At 43.6% G+C, this 17,077-nt stretch overlaps 1 protein-coding gene across 12 annotated transcripts in view; it reads left to right on the top strand.

Moving 5' to 3' along the window:
- Positions 1 to 17,077, top strand: part of LOC138735582 (uncharacterized) — a 107,226-nt gene that overhangs the window by 41,877 nt on the left and 48,272 nt on the right. The window lies entirely within an intron of this gene.

Below are 17,077 nucleotides of genomic sequence, written 5' to 3'. Positions count from 1 at the left end.
GCTCCGTCTCCAGCAGCCTCTGTCGGATGTAACTGGAGTCATTCCCGTTGACTAAAGCATCCAGCTTCAAGGCATTGTGGTGTTGTTGCACATTGACTGCCCTGACATCATATTCATTTGCCAGTGAGTCGAGAGCCAGTGCATAGGCAGCATCACTTTCCACAGGTTTCTGGCGTCTAGTTAGCAACTGGTGTCGAGCAAGCACCACGTTCCGTGGCACTGCACAGTAAGCAGTCAGGCATTCCTGGGCTATAGCCAGAGTGGTAGCTCCTTGCATTACGGCGAAAAGGACCTCACCCAGCAGAGAGTTCAGTTGGCCCCACTGTATCGCCTCATTGACCTTGTTGTTTTGAGCCATGTAGTAATCGAAACAAACAATCCAGTGGTTGAAAATTTCTCTAGCCCTTGGGGCAGACTGGTCGATTATCAGCCACTCTAGCTTGAGTGCTGCATCCATTTCTGCTAATAAAATTGAAGTGCTAGTTGATGAAGTAGACAAAGACGATGTGGTCAAACAATAATCATGGCTTTTATTAGAAGAAACTCATAGCACAATAATGAAAGACAATAGATGCATATACAGTTATATCCAAGGGGAGTGTCCTTAACAGTAGAGATAATGCATAGCCAGTGTTAGTACAGCAAGGCTCACCAGAGGGGAGACAGGCAGCTTGGCAGACATTCACCACACAAGGCCACAGAGAAAAGTGTGTGGAACTTGAGAGTTGCTCTGGTAGAGAACTGATGCAGACATTCAGTGAGTGAATAGCCTCTTTCTGTGTTGTAACTTTTAACATTCTATATCATTATTAATGAAGTCTTGGTTGAAGGTCAGTATTTAATACCTGAGTACTTCAAGTCAAGTCACTTTTATTCATCATTCATACCTTGCTTGCATAGTAAAGAAGAGATAGCTTTTCTCCAGCAACACGGAGCATATTTATATAAGTATGTTAGAATAGTTAAACACATTGAAATATTAAGATATATAAAGTAAATGTCCACAGAACACCATCCACATATGTTCTTGGAAAAAAACTTTCCCAATCTGGACCAAGGACCCAAGTGCCACGGTACCTCCTACCAGATGACAGAAAGGAAAACAGTTTACATGAGGGTTGTATGGAGTCATCCTCAATGTTTATTGCCTTTCACCTGCATCGAGTGTTGTAGATGACCTTCATGATAGGAAGAGATCCCCCAATGATCTTTTCCATTGACTTCACTATTCTCTGCAGTGTCTTGTGGTCTGAAATGATACAGCTTCCAAAGCAGGACCTCACCTCAGTCTGCTTAACAAGGTGATTCTGATTGTCGCAAATTCTCACTGATTTTATCTAGGAAATAATACTGTGAATCATTACATTCTCTGTAGAATATAGTTAGGATGGAGGGTGGGAGACGAACTTTCCTCAGCCGCAGGAAGGAGAGGTGCTGCTGTGCTTTCTTGGCTATGGAACTGGTGTTACAGGACCAGATGATGTTCTCCGCCAAGTGCCCTTCAAGGAACTTGATACTCTTAATGACCTCAATGGTCAAGCCATCAATTTCTTCACTGGCTCTGCATTATCATCTAGATTTCCATCACAGCTGTGTTCATGCTCAGGTTGTCAATCTAGGCAGTTGCCAGGTTTGAGACAATGCATGTTACTCAAATAACACTCAACATTTGAAATTATGATATTGTTCAAATGCCTGGCATTCTTGGTTTTCTGTTATTTTATTGTTTTACTCATTTCTCAACATTATACTACAAAAAATAAATGCATTGCCAAGCAATCGGTTTAATAATGGAATTCACACCAAAGCAATGCATTGTAGAAATTCACACCAGGTAAAACACCTCACCTCAGTCTGCTTAACAAGGTGATTCTGATTGTTGCAAATTATCACTGATTTTATCTCGGAAATAATACTGTGAATCAATAAACAATATTTATTTTCATTAAAGATTAATGATTGTCTTATTAAGAGGTCAGACATAAAAACATTTGGAATATTTATTGACAGGAAGTAGATGTACCTATCTTGATGTACCCTTCTTAAAAATCTGAGCCTTTTATATGCTTACATTTTATGCCTCAGACAGGAGACAGTCACGTGACATGGCTTGTTAGCCTGCTTCTATCAGGACATCCAAGAACTCAGCCTGATTCTAGAAAATCAGGTCCTTCCAAGTACATTTGTATCTTTCTTCTAGTATCTTTTTCATCTTACACAGTCCCTCAAGATGTATAAACCTAACAGGGCTGTCCAGATATAAATCAGATTTAATTAACTGCCTAGATCAGTTTATTAACTCTTTTCTGATGTAGGAGAATCTTTACCAAATGAGGCTGCAAATAAGTGCCCATTTTGAGTTAAAGATTAGCTTTCATAGGAAGTAGGAACAGGAGTAGGCCAAAAATGGCCCATCGAGCCTGCTCCACCATTCAATACGATTATGACCTAACTCCACCCACCTGCCTTCTCCCCGTATCCCCTTATTCCTCTATCATGTAAAAATTTATCTAACCGAATTTTAAATATGTTTAATGAGGCACCCTCATCCACTTCCCTGGTTAGAAAATTCCAAACATTTACTACTCTCTGGGAAAAACTATTTTTCCTCATCTCTGTCCTAAATCTACTCCCCCGAATCTTGAGACTATGTCCTCTCATTTTAGTATCCCCGGCCAGCTCAAAAAACCTTCCTACATCTATCCTATCCATACCCTTCATAATCCTATATGTTTCTATAAGATCTCCTCTCATTCTTCTGAACTCGAGCGAATACAATCCTAAACGATTTAATCTTTCATCATAAGTCAACCCCTTCATCCCAGGGATCAACCTAGTAAACCTCCTCTGGACTGTCTCCAAAGCCAGAATATCCTTCCTCAAATATGGAGACCAGAACTGGACACAGTACTCCAGGTGCGATCTCACCAGTACCTTATACAGATGCAACATTACCTCGGTACTCTTGAATTCATTTCCTCTAGCGACGAAGGCCAGCATTCCATTTGCCTTCTTAATAACCTGCTGCACCTGCAACCTTACTTTTTGTGATTCATGCACAAGCCCTCCCAAGTCCCTCTGCACTACAGCATGCTGTAGTTTTTCACCCTTTAAATAATATTCAGCTCTTTTATTTTTCTTGCCAAAGTGGATAACCTCACCCTTACTAACATTGTACTCCATCTGCCAGACCTTTGCCCATCAGCTTAACTCTATCCCTCTGCAGACTCTCCACATCCTCATTACAATTTGCTCTTCCACTCAATTTGGTGTCATCCGCAAACCTGGCTGCACCACATTTTGTCCCCTCCTCCAAATCATCAATGTAAATCATGAACAGTTGTGGGCCTAACACCGACCCCTGCAGCACCCCACTTACCACTCTCTGCCAACCTGAAAAACTCCCATTTATCCCGACTCTCTGCCTCCTGTCAGACAACCAATTTTCAATCCAGGCCAATATACTTCACCGGACTCCACTTTCCTGTAACTTACTGATAAGTCTCTTGTGCGGCACCTTATCAAACGCTTTCTGGAAATCCAAATATACAACATCAACCTGTTCCCCTCTATCCACTGCACCCATTATATCCTTAAAGAATCCTAATAAGTTTGTCAAACAAGATCTTCCCTTTCTAAAACCATGCTGCGTCTGCCTGATTGAACCCTTACGTTCCAAAAGTTTCACTATTTCATCTTTAATGACAGCTTCAAGCATTTTTCCAACTACAGATGTCAAGCTAATTGGCTGATAATTTCCAGTCTTCTGCCTACATCCCTTCTTAAAAAGTGGCGTGACATTTGCTGTCTTCCAGTCTGCCGGAACCTGCCCAGAATCCAAGGAATTTTGGTCTATGACCACCAATGCATCAACTATAACTTCTGCCATTTCCTTCAGAACCCTTGGATGCATATCATCAGGACCAGGTGATTTGTCTGGCTTTAGTCCCATTAGTTTCTCCATCACTACTTCCTTTGTAACAACTATTTTATCAAGGCCCTCCCCAACATTCGCATCCTTAACTCCGCACTTGGGCATGCTGGACGTGTCTTCCACCATGAAGACTGACACAAATATTTGTTTAATGCCTCGGCCATTTCCTCATTTTTTGCTACCAGTTTTCCTTTCTCATCCTCCAAGGGTCCTATGTTAACTCTGGCCACCCTCTTCCGTTTCATATATTTATAAAATTTTTTGCTTTCTGTTTTTATATTTTGTGCCAATTTACTTTCATAATCCTTTTTCCCATTTCTTATTACCCGCTTTGTAACCCCTTGTTGTCTCTTAAAGTTTTCCCAATCTTCCAGTTTCCCACTGCTCTTTGCAGCTTTGTACACCTGCGCCTTCAATTTTATACTCTCCTTTATTTCCTTTGTTAACCACAGTTGATTTTCCCTCCCTTACTGCCCTTTTTTCTGACTGGAATATATTTTTGTTGAGCATGACAAATTATTTCTTTGAAAATCTTCCACTGTTCCTCAACTGTTTCATCAATTAGCCTGTGCTCTCAGTCCACTCTGCCCAATTCCTCCCTCATCGTATGGTAGTCACCCCTGTTTAAGCATATTAGTTTTAGATCTAACTATTTCCCCTTCCATCTGAATGAGAAATTCAATCATACTATGATCGCTATTTCCCAGATGCTCTCTGACTATTACATCATTTACTCTACCTATCTCATTGCACAACACTAGATCCAGGAGAGCATTTTCTCTTGTGGGTTCCTTAACATGCTGCTCAAGAAAGCTATCGTGGATGCATTCTATGAAGTCCTCTTCCAGACTCCCACGACCAACTTGATTTTCCCAATCTATGTGGAAGTTAAAGTCCCCCATGACGACTGCCGTATCATTATTACATGCCTCACTTATTTATTTCCTGTGCCACTAAACTATTGTTATTTGGTGGGCGATAGATAACACCCACCTATAATTTTTTCCCTTTGTTATTCTTTATCTCTACCCAAATGGACTCAACATTATGCTCTTTAGATCTTATATCATCCCTCACTACTGCCTGGAGCTCATCTTTGATTAAGAGTGCAACTCCACCTCCCTTACCATCCTGTCTATCTCTTTGCACCACCTGATACCCTTGAAAGTTTAATTCCCATTTAGGGTCACCCTGTACCCATGTTTCCGTGATGGCTACCCAATCATAGGCATGGGTACCGATTTGCGCCTCAAGTTCACTAACTTTATTTCTAATACTGCGGGCATTCAGATAAAGTGCCCTTATGCTCTTTGTCCTTTTAATATCCAGTGACTTCTGTAACCTTTCTTTTGATTTTTCTGCCCACTATTTTTCTTTGTAATTTTCTTAACACTATCATTGACCCGAAAACTCACTGCACCATCTGATCTTTTACTTTCTCCTCCCAACATTACTTTTCCTATTTTACTTTTCCTGGCCATTACTTTAACTTCCCTACCCTTTTCCCTATCACTCTGGTTCCCATACCCCTGCCAAATTAGTTTAAACCTTGCCCTACTGCTGTACCAAACATACTTGCCAAAATGTTGACACCTTTTGGATTTAGGTGCAACCCGTCCCTCTTATAAAGATCATGCCTTCCCCAAAAGAGATCCCAATGATCCAAGAAGCCAAATCCTTGCCTTGTACACCAGCACCTCAGCCACACGTTCATTTATCCTTACATTCTTTTCATCATTTGCATTTGGAACAGGTAGTAATCCTGAGATCACCACCCTCGTGTTCCTGTCTTTCAGTTTTCATCCCAGCTCACTGTAATCCCTTTTCATTACCTCCTCCCTTTTCTTGTCAATGTCGTTTGTACCCACATGTACCAAGACATCAGGCTGCTCTCCCTCTCCTCTCAGAATATTTTGGACCCGATTTGTAATATCTTGTACCCTTGCACCAGGGAGGCAGCACACCATGCGGGTATACTTACCTGGCTCACAGAACCTCCTATCTGTACCCCTGACAATGGAGTCCCCAATAACTACTGCATTTCTCCTTTTCCTTTTCTTTTGCACCACTCTGCCAGGCTCATTGCCATTGACCCGGTGCCCGTGGCCATCTTCTGTCTGGTCATCTCCCTCAACAGAATCCAACACAACATAACTGTTGCTGAGTGGGATAGTCACTGGTGTGCTCTCCGTTTTACTCGCTTTTTTCTTTCCTCCCCTGACGGTTTCCCACTTACCTGACACGGGTTCTGGAGTATTTATCACCCTGAAAGTTGAGTCGATTAACTCCTCACTCTCCCTTACAAGCCGCAGGTCATCAATCTGCAACACCATATCCCTAATTCACTCCCTTAGTAACTGCATCTCGGTACACCTGGTGCAGATGTGGCCATTTGGGAGGGTGGAGGTCACCCATTGTTCCCACATCTGATACCCTGTACAGAGCACTAACCCTATTGGCATGACTCTGAATACGAAGGCAAATAACTCAGCTTACCTTTTCTCCTTGCCACTCACTGAGCCGCTCCTCGCTGGCCGCTCCCTCCCCTTTCGCTCCTTTTATTGGCCCCTTGACCAATTAGCCCTGTCACTTTCAGCAAGCTCTTCCTCCTCTGATTCACAGCCCGACTCTCTCCAAGCTCCTCCTCCGACTCACAGCCGAACCAAGTAGGCCCAAGCCCCGGTAAGCCCCCAACTTTCATAGCTTACCTTCTCCTCACTTTCAGCAAGCTCCTCCTCCTCTGACTCACAGCCCGACTCTCTCCAAGCTCCTCCTCCTCCGACTTCATACAACTACAAAATGAACATTTGTCATTTCCCAAAGGTTCATGAGGTGGACAAGGAAAGAAAATGAAACTTTAATTTAAAATCAATAGTGCCATGCACAAGATAAAATCTAAAAATAACTTTTTCAATTTGTACCATAGACTGTGTGCTGACAATGCATGTTTACCCTACAAAAGAGCAATTGCTGAACAGCAATTTACTCACAGTCCTTCCACTTATCCATTTGTACTTGGTTCTCTGTGGATAACCAAAGGCCAACTTGATCATTTAGAATCAAGTATATTGTGGTACAGTATGTGAATCTCGCAAGATCACCATTTAATTTTCCGCTTAGCTCCTTCATCAAACTGTCATGTCTTTAGATTTACAGGCAATGATTCAAGATACGTATAAGCTGACTGTGGTGTAGGCTTTATTGCTATTAGCAATGAAAGAAAAATCAATGACAAATGCTTCTTCAGAGAGTACCTCTGGAGCAGAGTCATCACCTTATAGCAATTACCAGCATTTGGTGAATAGCAATAACAGGCCACAATGGTGAAAAAGCTCTCCTTTCCTGATGAAGGACATATATCTCTGTCAAGAACTTGGAGTATTATAATCAGACCATGATTATAATTGATGTAAGCAACAAAGTGTCTGTATTTTCCATTGCCTAAATATGCTTTGTGGTTCTTATTCCTATTCATCAAACATGTATGAATTTGGTATTCAGAAGAGTGTGCTAAGACACATTGAAAACCATTTTTCGAAGTTAGGGGCTGCATCATGTTCTGGTATTGGGACACCAATGCCCCTGAGCATAAAGCCCTGCAAAAGATAGTGGACAGAGCCCAGCTAAAGGATAAGGGAGGCAATATGTACCTGGAGGCGGAGGAGTTTGGGGAGGCTCTAAATGAATACTTTGCATCAGTATTCACAAGATAAAAAGGACCTTGATCATGGTGAGGTCGAAATTGATCAGTGCTTTGTACTGGACAAATTGGAGATTAAGGATGAGGAAGTATTGGATCTTCTTAAAAATATTGATTGATAAGGCCCTGAAGCCGGACGTGATATACCCCAGGCTGCTGAGGGAAGTGAGGAAAGAGGTAGCTGGGGCAGTAGCTGTGATTTTTGAATTCTCTTTGGCCGCAGGGGAGGTGCAGGAGGATTTGAGAATGGCAAATGTAGAACCCTTGTTTAAAAATAGGGAGAATCCTGGGAATTATAGACCGGTGAGTCTTACGTCAGTGATGTGTAAATTAATGGAGAGGATTCTTAAGGATGGGATCTATGAGCATTTGGAGAAGTCCAGTCTACTCAAGGTTAGTCAGCAGGGCTTTGTGAAGGGAAGGTCGTGCCTCATGAGTCAAATTCAGTTTTTTTGAAGAGGTAACAAAAGAAATTGATGAGGGTAGGGCAGTAGATGTGGTCTACGTGGATTTTAGCAAGGCATTTGTCAAGGTCCTCCTTGTGGGAATAACAACCACTAGAGGACATACGTATAAGAGTAAGGGAGGGTGTAAGATTAAGGGAGGGAAGTATACGGGAGACATCAGGGGAAGTTTTTTTTACTCAGAGAGTTGTTGAGGCCTGGATTGCCTTGCCAGGAGTGGTGGTAGAGGTTGAAACATTAGGGGTCTTTAAAAGACCATTAGATAGGCACATGGACAAAAGGAAAGTGAGGTTTATATGGTAGGGGGGGGTGTTAGCACTTTTATATGGTTTGGCACAACATGGAGAGCTGAAGGGCCTGTACAGTACTGTAATGTTTTAATGTTTAATGAGAGACTCATCCAGAAAGTCATGAGACACAGGATCAGTGGAAAATTAGCTGAATGGATAAAAAAAATTGGCTTGCAGAAAGAAGACAGAGAGTAGGAAAGTATTCTGCCAAGAAGTTGGTGACCACTGGAGTACATCAGAAATCTTCTCTGGGACCCTTGCTCTTGTGATTTTTATAAATGACCTGGATGAAGAGGCAAATGCATGGGTCAATAAGTTTGTGGATGACATGAAGGTTGGGAACTTAACATCCCGGGGTATACAATATTTAGGAGGGATTGGCAAGAAAGAAAAGGGGGTGGGGTAGCTTTGATGGTGAGAGAATTGACAGGAAGGATATTAACTCGGAAGATGCGGAATCTATATGGGTAGAACTGAGGAATAGCAAGGGGTGGAAAACGTTAGTGGGGGTGGTATATAGGCCTCCAAATAGTAATGTAGAGGTGAGGGAAGGCATAAAAAGATAAATTAGAGAAGTGTGCAATAAGGGAACAGCTGTCATTATGGGAGACTTTAATTTACATATAGATTGGACTAGCCAAAATAGTAAAAATACTGAGGAGGAGGAATTCTTTGAATGTTTAAGGGACAGTTATCTAGACCAATATGTCGAGGAACCAACTCGGGAGCAGGCCATTTTAGACTGGGTATTAGGCAATGAAAAGGGGCTAATCAGCAATCTTGTTGTACGAGGCCCCTCGGGTAGGAGCGATCACAATATGATCGAATTCTCACTCGACATGGAGAGTGAAGAAATTAAAACCAAGACTAATGTCCTGAATTTAAATAAAGGGAATTATGATGGTATGAGACGGGAGTTGAGTAAGATTGATTGGGTGGTGTTTATGGGGGGGGTTGACAGTGGTTAGACAATGGAAAGCATTCAAAGATCTAATGGAAGAATTGCAGAAATTGTTTATACCGGTTTGGCATAAAAATAAACCAAAAAAGGTGACTCAACCATGGATAACAAGGGAAATTAGAGACAGCATTAGGTCCAAAGAGAAAGCATATCAATTGGCCAAAAAAAGTACCAAATCCGAAAACTGGGAACAGTTCAAGATGCAGCAAAGGAGGACAAAGGGATTAATCAAGAGGGCAAAAATAAATTACGAAAGTAAGCTTGCGGGAAACAAAAACCAACTGCAAACGCTTTTATAGATATGTCAAGAGGAAATCCAGAGTAGGTCCCTTGCAGTCAGAATCAGGGGAATATAATGGCGAATAAGGAAATGGCAGATCAATTAAATTCTTACTTTAGTTCTGTTTTCACAAGAGAGGATACAAATAACCTCCCAAGGATATTGGGAAACATAGAGACTAATGCAAGGGAGGAGCTGAAAGAAATCAGTATCTCTAAGGACATGGTCTTGGGGAAATTGATGGGATTGAAGGCAGATAAATCCCAAGGGCTTGATAATCTACATCCTAGGGTACTTAAAGAAGTGGCCATTCAGATAACAGATGCTTTAAGAATTAATTTCCAGAACTCGATAGACTCAGGATCAGTACCCACGTAGCTAATGTTACCCCACTATTAAAAAAGGGGATTAGAGAAAAAGCAGGGAATTATAGGCCAGTGAGCCTTAGGGACCCCAGCTGTTTACAATTTACATTAATGATCTGGATGAGGGGATTGGATGTAATATCTTCAAATTTGCAGACGACACTAAGCTCGGAGGGGTTATATGCACTGAAGAGGGGGTCAGAAAGCTCCAGTGTGATTTGGATAAATTGGGGGACTGGGCAGATGCATGGCAAATGCACTACAATGTGGATAAATGTTAGGTTATCCACTTTGGTAATACAAACCGGAGGGCAGATTACTATTTGAATGGCAATAGATTGGGAGATGGGGAAGTGCAGAGAGACCTAGGGGTTCTTGTGCACCAGTCACTGAAGGCGAGCATGCAGGTACAGCAGGCGGTTAAAAAGGCAAATGGTATGTTGGGCTTCATATCAAGAGGGTTTGAGTATAGGAACAAGGATACCTTACTGCAGCTGAACAGAGCCTTGGTGAGACCCCACCTGGAGTATTGTGTGCAGTTTTGGTCGCCTTATCTGAGGAAGGATTTTCTTGCAATGGAGGGAGTGCAAAGGTGATTCACCAGGCTGATACCTGGAATGGCAGGAATAACTTGAGGAAAGATTGCGCAATTTGGGATTGTACTTGCTGGAGTTTAGAAGATTGAGAGGGGATCTCATAGAGACCTATAAAATTCTGGCAGGACTGGACAGAATGGATGCGGAAGGGATGTTTCCAATGGTGGGGGAGTCTAGAACCCGGGGCCATGGTTCGAGGATAATAGGCAAACCATTTAGAACTGTGATGAGGAGGAATTTCTTGACCCAGAGGGTGGTGAATCTGTGGAATTCATTGCCACAGAGAGCATTAGAGGCAGGTTCATTGAATATATTTAAGAGGGAATTAGATATATTTCTTCAGTATAAGGGAATTAGGGGTTACGGAGAGAAGGCGGGGATGGGTTACTGAACTTTAAGATCAGCCATGATCTCATTGAATGGCGGAGCAGGCTTGAAGGGCCGAATGACCTACTCCTGCTTCTATCTTTTATGTTTCTATGGAGGAGTTGTGGATGAGATGAAGGTTGTTTAAGGTGACAGAGGATATAGACAGGATGAAGAGATGGGTAGAAAAGTAGCAGACAAATTTCAGTCTGGCTAAGTATGAGGTGATACATTTTGGAAGGACTATCCAGAAGGTTGAGTACTGGGTTGATGGTCAGTTACTTAAGAGTGTGGATGAACAGAGGACCTTGGGGTCCAAATCCATATCCTATAGGTCATTCCACAGCTTTATAGGACAGTTAAGAAGGCCTACGGGATGCTGGAATTCATTAATAGGGGGATTGAATTCAGGAGTAGAGAGGTCATGTTACAACTCAACAAATCTTTGGTAAGACATTATAGGAAGGTTGTAGAAGCTACAGAGAGGGTGCAGAGGAGATTTACCAGGATGTTGCCCCTGGATTTGGAAACAAGTCTTTTTGAGGCAAGGTTAGCAGAGCCAAGACTTTTCTCCGAAGCGTAGAAGGATGAGAGGAGACTTGATAGGGGTCTATAAGATTCTGAGAGGCAGAGGTGCTGGACAGCCACCACCTGTTTCCGAAGGCAGGATCAGCAAATACTAGAGGACATATGTACAAAGTTAAGGGAGGGAAGTTTAGGCGAGACATCAGGGAACAGTTTTTTTACATAGAGTTGTGGGTCCCTATAATGCATTGCCAGGGATGGTGGTGGAAGCTGAAACATTGGGGGGATTTAAAAGTCTCAGTCATATGGATGAAAGCAAATTAGAGGGTTTGGGGGTGTGATAGTACAGATCTATCACCAACGTATATAGTGTATATAGTTACAGAATCTAGACTATGCTTACAGCGATTGGCTGAGAGCTTAGCCACGCCTACTGTCTGGGCCTTAAAGGGTTGTGTCCCTAGCCAGGTGGGATCATTCCGGACTGGTCGGCCACCTGTGAAGAGCTCCTGTCTTTTGCTAATAAAATCCTTGGTTTGGACCAACAAGTCTTTGATTCTTTCGACGAGCTCTACAGGGGGGAAGAGGGGTAGTCTTTTTTAAAGCAAGGGATATATGGGTCGGCACAACATTGAGGGCCAAAGGGCCTGTACTGTGCTGTATTGTTCTATGTTCTAGGACATCATAGGCAAAACCCTCCCCATCATTGAGAACATGTACAGGGAACACTGCCATTAGAGAGCAGCAGCTATCATCAAGGATCCACACCATCCAGGACACGCACTTCAAGAAAGAGATATAGGTGCCACAAGACTTGCACCACCAGGTTCAGGAACAGCTGCTCCACCATCAGATTCTTCAACAACAAACTCAATCAGGGACATTTAAGGACTCTTACTTTTGCACTTAGAACCATAGAAGACTATAACAAAGAAAACTGGCCATTTGTCGCCTTTCATCTGTCCCAACCATTATCTCCCTAGTCCCACTGACCTCCCATTCCATAGCCCTCCAGGCCTCTCCCATCCATATATCTATCCAATTTATTCTTAAACACACAGGTGAGCCTGCATTCACCTCATTTCACTGTCCCACTACTCTCTGAGTGAAGAACTTCCCCCTAAACCTTTTCCCTTTCAGCTTAAAACTATATTTTTCTTCTCTGTATTGCAGTTTGTTTACACTTCTTTATTTGTTCACATGTATAAGGTGTGCCTTTTATTTTGCACTGCCAAAATTGTAATTCTGCCTGACCTGCAAGAAAAAGAATGTCGTATATGTACTCCGACAGTAAATCTGAATCTGTCCAAAGAGATCACAAATTTGGATCTGATCAGAAAAACCACAATGACAGAACTTTGGAATTTAATTTAATGTGTATTATTTGGGTTTTTTTCTTGATGAATTACCCATTCAGCTGCAGCCGGTAACAATAATTAATTATCACAACAATCTTCACACCCTAATCATGGCATTGATATGCATGACACAAGAGTATGTAAAGAAGTCCCATAAATTGTCTGGATGGCATCAGTTTGTGGGTGTCTAATGGAGGTATGGTGCATTGAACTATATATGAAGCCAATGCTGCAGAAAGATTAATTCCCTGGCTCTGACCCCTCTGTGAATTTATTTCAATACAATAACTTTCATGAATATATCCTCCCATTAAATATTTAAAGATAAGGGATATCTCTCCTTTTTTTCCACCTCCACTGATCAGCATTTAACAACATGAAAGTTCATTCTTTTCAACATCAGGTCATTATCCTGAACAACACACTCTCCTGCAAGACCTGCTCCCTTTTACGCTCCAAGCACTGCACACCCACTCTAACAGGAACTGACTGGCAAGTTGAAATATTGGAATCCCTGCTGATTAATCCATTTATCAAAAACTCAGTTAAAACTGATGGGATATTGAAAATCATTGTAATGCCAGGGAGGACAGAGTTTGGGATGAGGCTGTGCCATTAATAATCTTTAAGTGTTTGTGATCCCCAATCCAATTTATTTGGTACTGCCTCAACCTTTCCATCCTATCCTCTTCACACTGCTCCTTTACTAACTTCACTTGTCTGGCTCATAACATCAGGTATTCCTTTTCTCCCACCAATGTACAGATGATGCCATTGCCACCATGCTTCACCTAGCCCTCACCCACATGGAAAATAAAGACTGATATGTTCAAATGCTGTTCATAGACCAGCTCAGCATTTAATACAATCATGCCACAGCACCGGATTAGGAAGTTGAACCTGCTGCTTCTTGACTGGAAGAACTCAGTCAGTCTGGTTCGGAAACAGCATGTCCAACAGCACTGGGGCCCTCCAGGGCTGTGCACTCAGTCCACTGCTGTTTACCCTGCTGACCCATGACTGTGCAGCAAGATACAGTTCTAATCACATCGTCAAGTTGGCTGACAACACGACTGTGGTGGGGCTCATAAGCAAGAACGATGAGTCAGCTTACAGAGTGGAGATGAAAACTAACTTATGGACCTTGGATGATTTTATTTTTGACTGAGGATAGGACTGAACCTACTGCATGGGAATTTACACACTAGATGCTGTAGTAGTACTAGGCTACCGCTAGGGAACTTTCACAGCTGTCAAAGCACGAAAACCACATGCTGGAAGTCCACAGGCTTGCAGAAGAGCGAGCCTGCAGCTGTTAACCTCTCTCCACCAATGGAGAGAGCTGGAGGCATGCACTGGACAGTTTAAAAAGCCCAGCATGCTTGTTTTGGAGAGGTTAGTCAGTGGATTGGACTGCAGGCAATCAGAAATTGGTCTGGCTGTGCATGCTCATCTAGCAGCTTCAGCAAGCCACACGCTGAGTTGCTTTGTTCACGGGTGCTAACGCTGCCTTCTGGAGCTGTATGTCAGTGTGCTCACCCAGTAGTTTCAGTGGGAAAAGGAAGACTGAGATACTTTGTCCACAGATGCCCACTGTTGTCCTGACAGCAGTTTGGGGAACTCTGATACTGTAGCATGAATAAAAGCTCTCACGACTGGAGAGAGAACAAATGCTTTTATTAGCTTATAACAATGGGTAGAGTCTCGCAGTAGTCTTCAGAAGGGTTCTGGATTTAGGCGGGAAACCAGGATTATATGTGAGCAGATGGAGGAAGAGCTGGGAGGCAAGGCCAACCATCAGCACAACATTCTACCAGTGAATCTCAGTTCACTGCATTCACCCCTTCCTGCAGAATTTAGGGTCTGTGAATGAAGACAGAGAACATGGATTCAGAAAAGAAATGGTAGAAAAATATACAATTATTTGCAAATTTACAGATTTAAGCGATCCGGGGGTCTGGAGATCCTGGTGGAACGCCTTAGCACCTGGGGGGGGGGGGGGGTGGGGGCCTTGGACTCCTTGGGTCTTCTGGTCCTCTTGTGAGGGAGGAGAGGCAGTCTGGGTCTCCGGCACATTGGTGGAGGGGGATGCACTTTCTTCATAAACTGGATCCCCCCCAGACCCTGACTGGGGGTGGCGAGAATAAGCTCTGTTCTAGCAGGTGCCAGTTCCCTGATGGAGATGGCGACCTCCTTGCCATCTGGGTACACCACATAGGCGTACATGGGAAAGGCATGGAGCAGTGTCACCCTCTCCACCAGGGGGGTCAGTCTTGCTTCTTCTCACGTTCTTCCTGAGAAGGACTGGACCAAGAGTGGTGAGCCAGATTTGGAGTGTAATTCCCGATGCCAATCTTCTTTCGAAAGTGAATAGGAGCCCGAGAGGAATAGCTTTGGTCGTAGTACATAGTAGCGACCGGATGGAATGGAGTGCCATAGGGAAGACTTTCTGTCAGCGTGAGTCTGGAAGGGCCTTTGACTTCAGGGCCAATTTGACAGATGGTGGCGTTCTCCTTTTCAACCTGCCCATTCCCCCGGGGGTTGTAGCTAGTAGTCCTGCTGAACATGATGCCTCTCATCAGCAGGTACTGACAAGGCTCATCACTCATAAAGGCTAAGCCCCGGTCACTATGAATATAGCTGGGATACTCGAACAGGGTGAAAAAGGAGTCTAGGGCCTTTATGACTGATGTAGTGGACCAGTTTACCTATCTCGCCTGCACCATTTCATCAGATGCAAGGATCGACAATGAGATAGACAACAGACTCGCCAAGGCAAATAGCGCCTTTGGAAGACTACACAAAAGAGTCTGGAAAAACAACCAACTGAAAAACCTCACAAAGATAAGCATATACAGAGCCGTTGTCATATCCACACTCCTGTTCGGCTCCGAATCATGGGTCCTCTACCGGCATCACCTACGGCTCCTAGAATGCTTCCACCAGCGTTGTCTCCGCTCCATCCTCAACATCCATTGGAGCGCTTTCATCCCTAACGTCGAAGTACTCGAGATGGCAGAGGTCGACAGCATCGAGTCCACGCTGCTGAAGATCCAGCTGCGGTGGGTGGGTCACGTCTCCAGAATGGAGGACCATCGCCTTCCCAAGATCGTGTTATATGGCGAGCTCTCCACTGGCCACCGTGACAGAGGTGCACCAAAGAAAAGGTACAAGGACTGCCTAAAGAAATCTCTTGGTGCCTGCCACATTGACCACCGCCAGTGGGCTGATATCACCTCAAACCGTGCATCTTGGCGCCTCACAATTTGGCGGGCAGCAACCTCCTTTGAAGAAGACCGCAGAGCCCACCTCACTGACAAAAGGCAAAGGAGGAAAAACCCAACACCCAACCCCAACCAACCAATTTTCCCCTGCAGCCGCTGCAACCGTGTCTGCCTGTCCCGCATCGGACTGGTCAGCCACAAACGAGCCTGCAGCTGACGTGGACTTTTACCCCCTCCATAAATCTTCATCCGCGAAGCCAAGCCAAAGAAGTGGACATGGACATGGAATGGCAAATGGGAAGCGTGAGTACTCATCAATGATAGAGAGGAAGGTGTTCCCATTCGTGGAGAGGAGAGGTCCCTTAAAATTGACACCGAGCTGGATGACTTGATCAGTTGTGCCTTAGTGGGGTGGTAGAAGTGTGGCCTGCACTCTGCACAGACCTGTAAAGACCTGGTCATTTCCCCGACATCTTCCATGGAGTAGGGCAGATTGTGCACCTTGACAAAATGAGTCATGCGGGTGACCCTTGGATGGCAAAGCTTATTATGCGTAGACCACAATTGGCCGGTGTGTGCAGAGGCACAGCTTCCTCTGGATAAGGCATCTGGAGGGTCATTAAAGGCTCCTGGCCAATAGGCAATGTCACAATTGTAGGTGGAGAGGTCATTAGCAAAGTTAATGTCCTGAACCTGATCACAAATCCTTCTGGAATTACAAACATGAACATCAGATGAGAAAGAGTCTCAGCTTCCTTCTGTCCCCATGACTTATTGTCGCGAATTTCATGAGTAGTGGTCTCTCACATGTTGCCTAAAGGGATCTAAGTAACACACAAAAGTCTGCAGACCATGGTTGAAGTAAAAACACAATGCTGGAGAAACTCAGCAGATCAAACAGTCTATTTTATATAGCAAAGATAGATACATAACAAATGTTTCGGGATTGAGCTTTTCATCAAGGAATGGACAAAATGTGGAAAGGTGCCTGAATAAAATGGTGGGACCATTTCG

This window comes from Narcine bancroftii, chromosome 6, assembly GCF_036971445.1.
Source record: "Narcine bancroftii isolate sNarBan1 chromosome 6, sNarBan1.hap1, whole genome shotgun sequence".
Taxonomy (NCBI): Eukaryota; Metazoa; Chordata; class Chondrichthyes; order Torpediniformes; family Narcinidae; genus Narcine; species Narcine bancroftii.
This window is presented reverse-complemented; position numbering and strand designations above follow the sequence as displayed.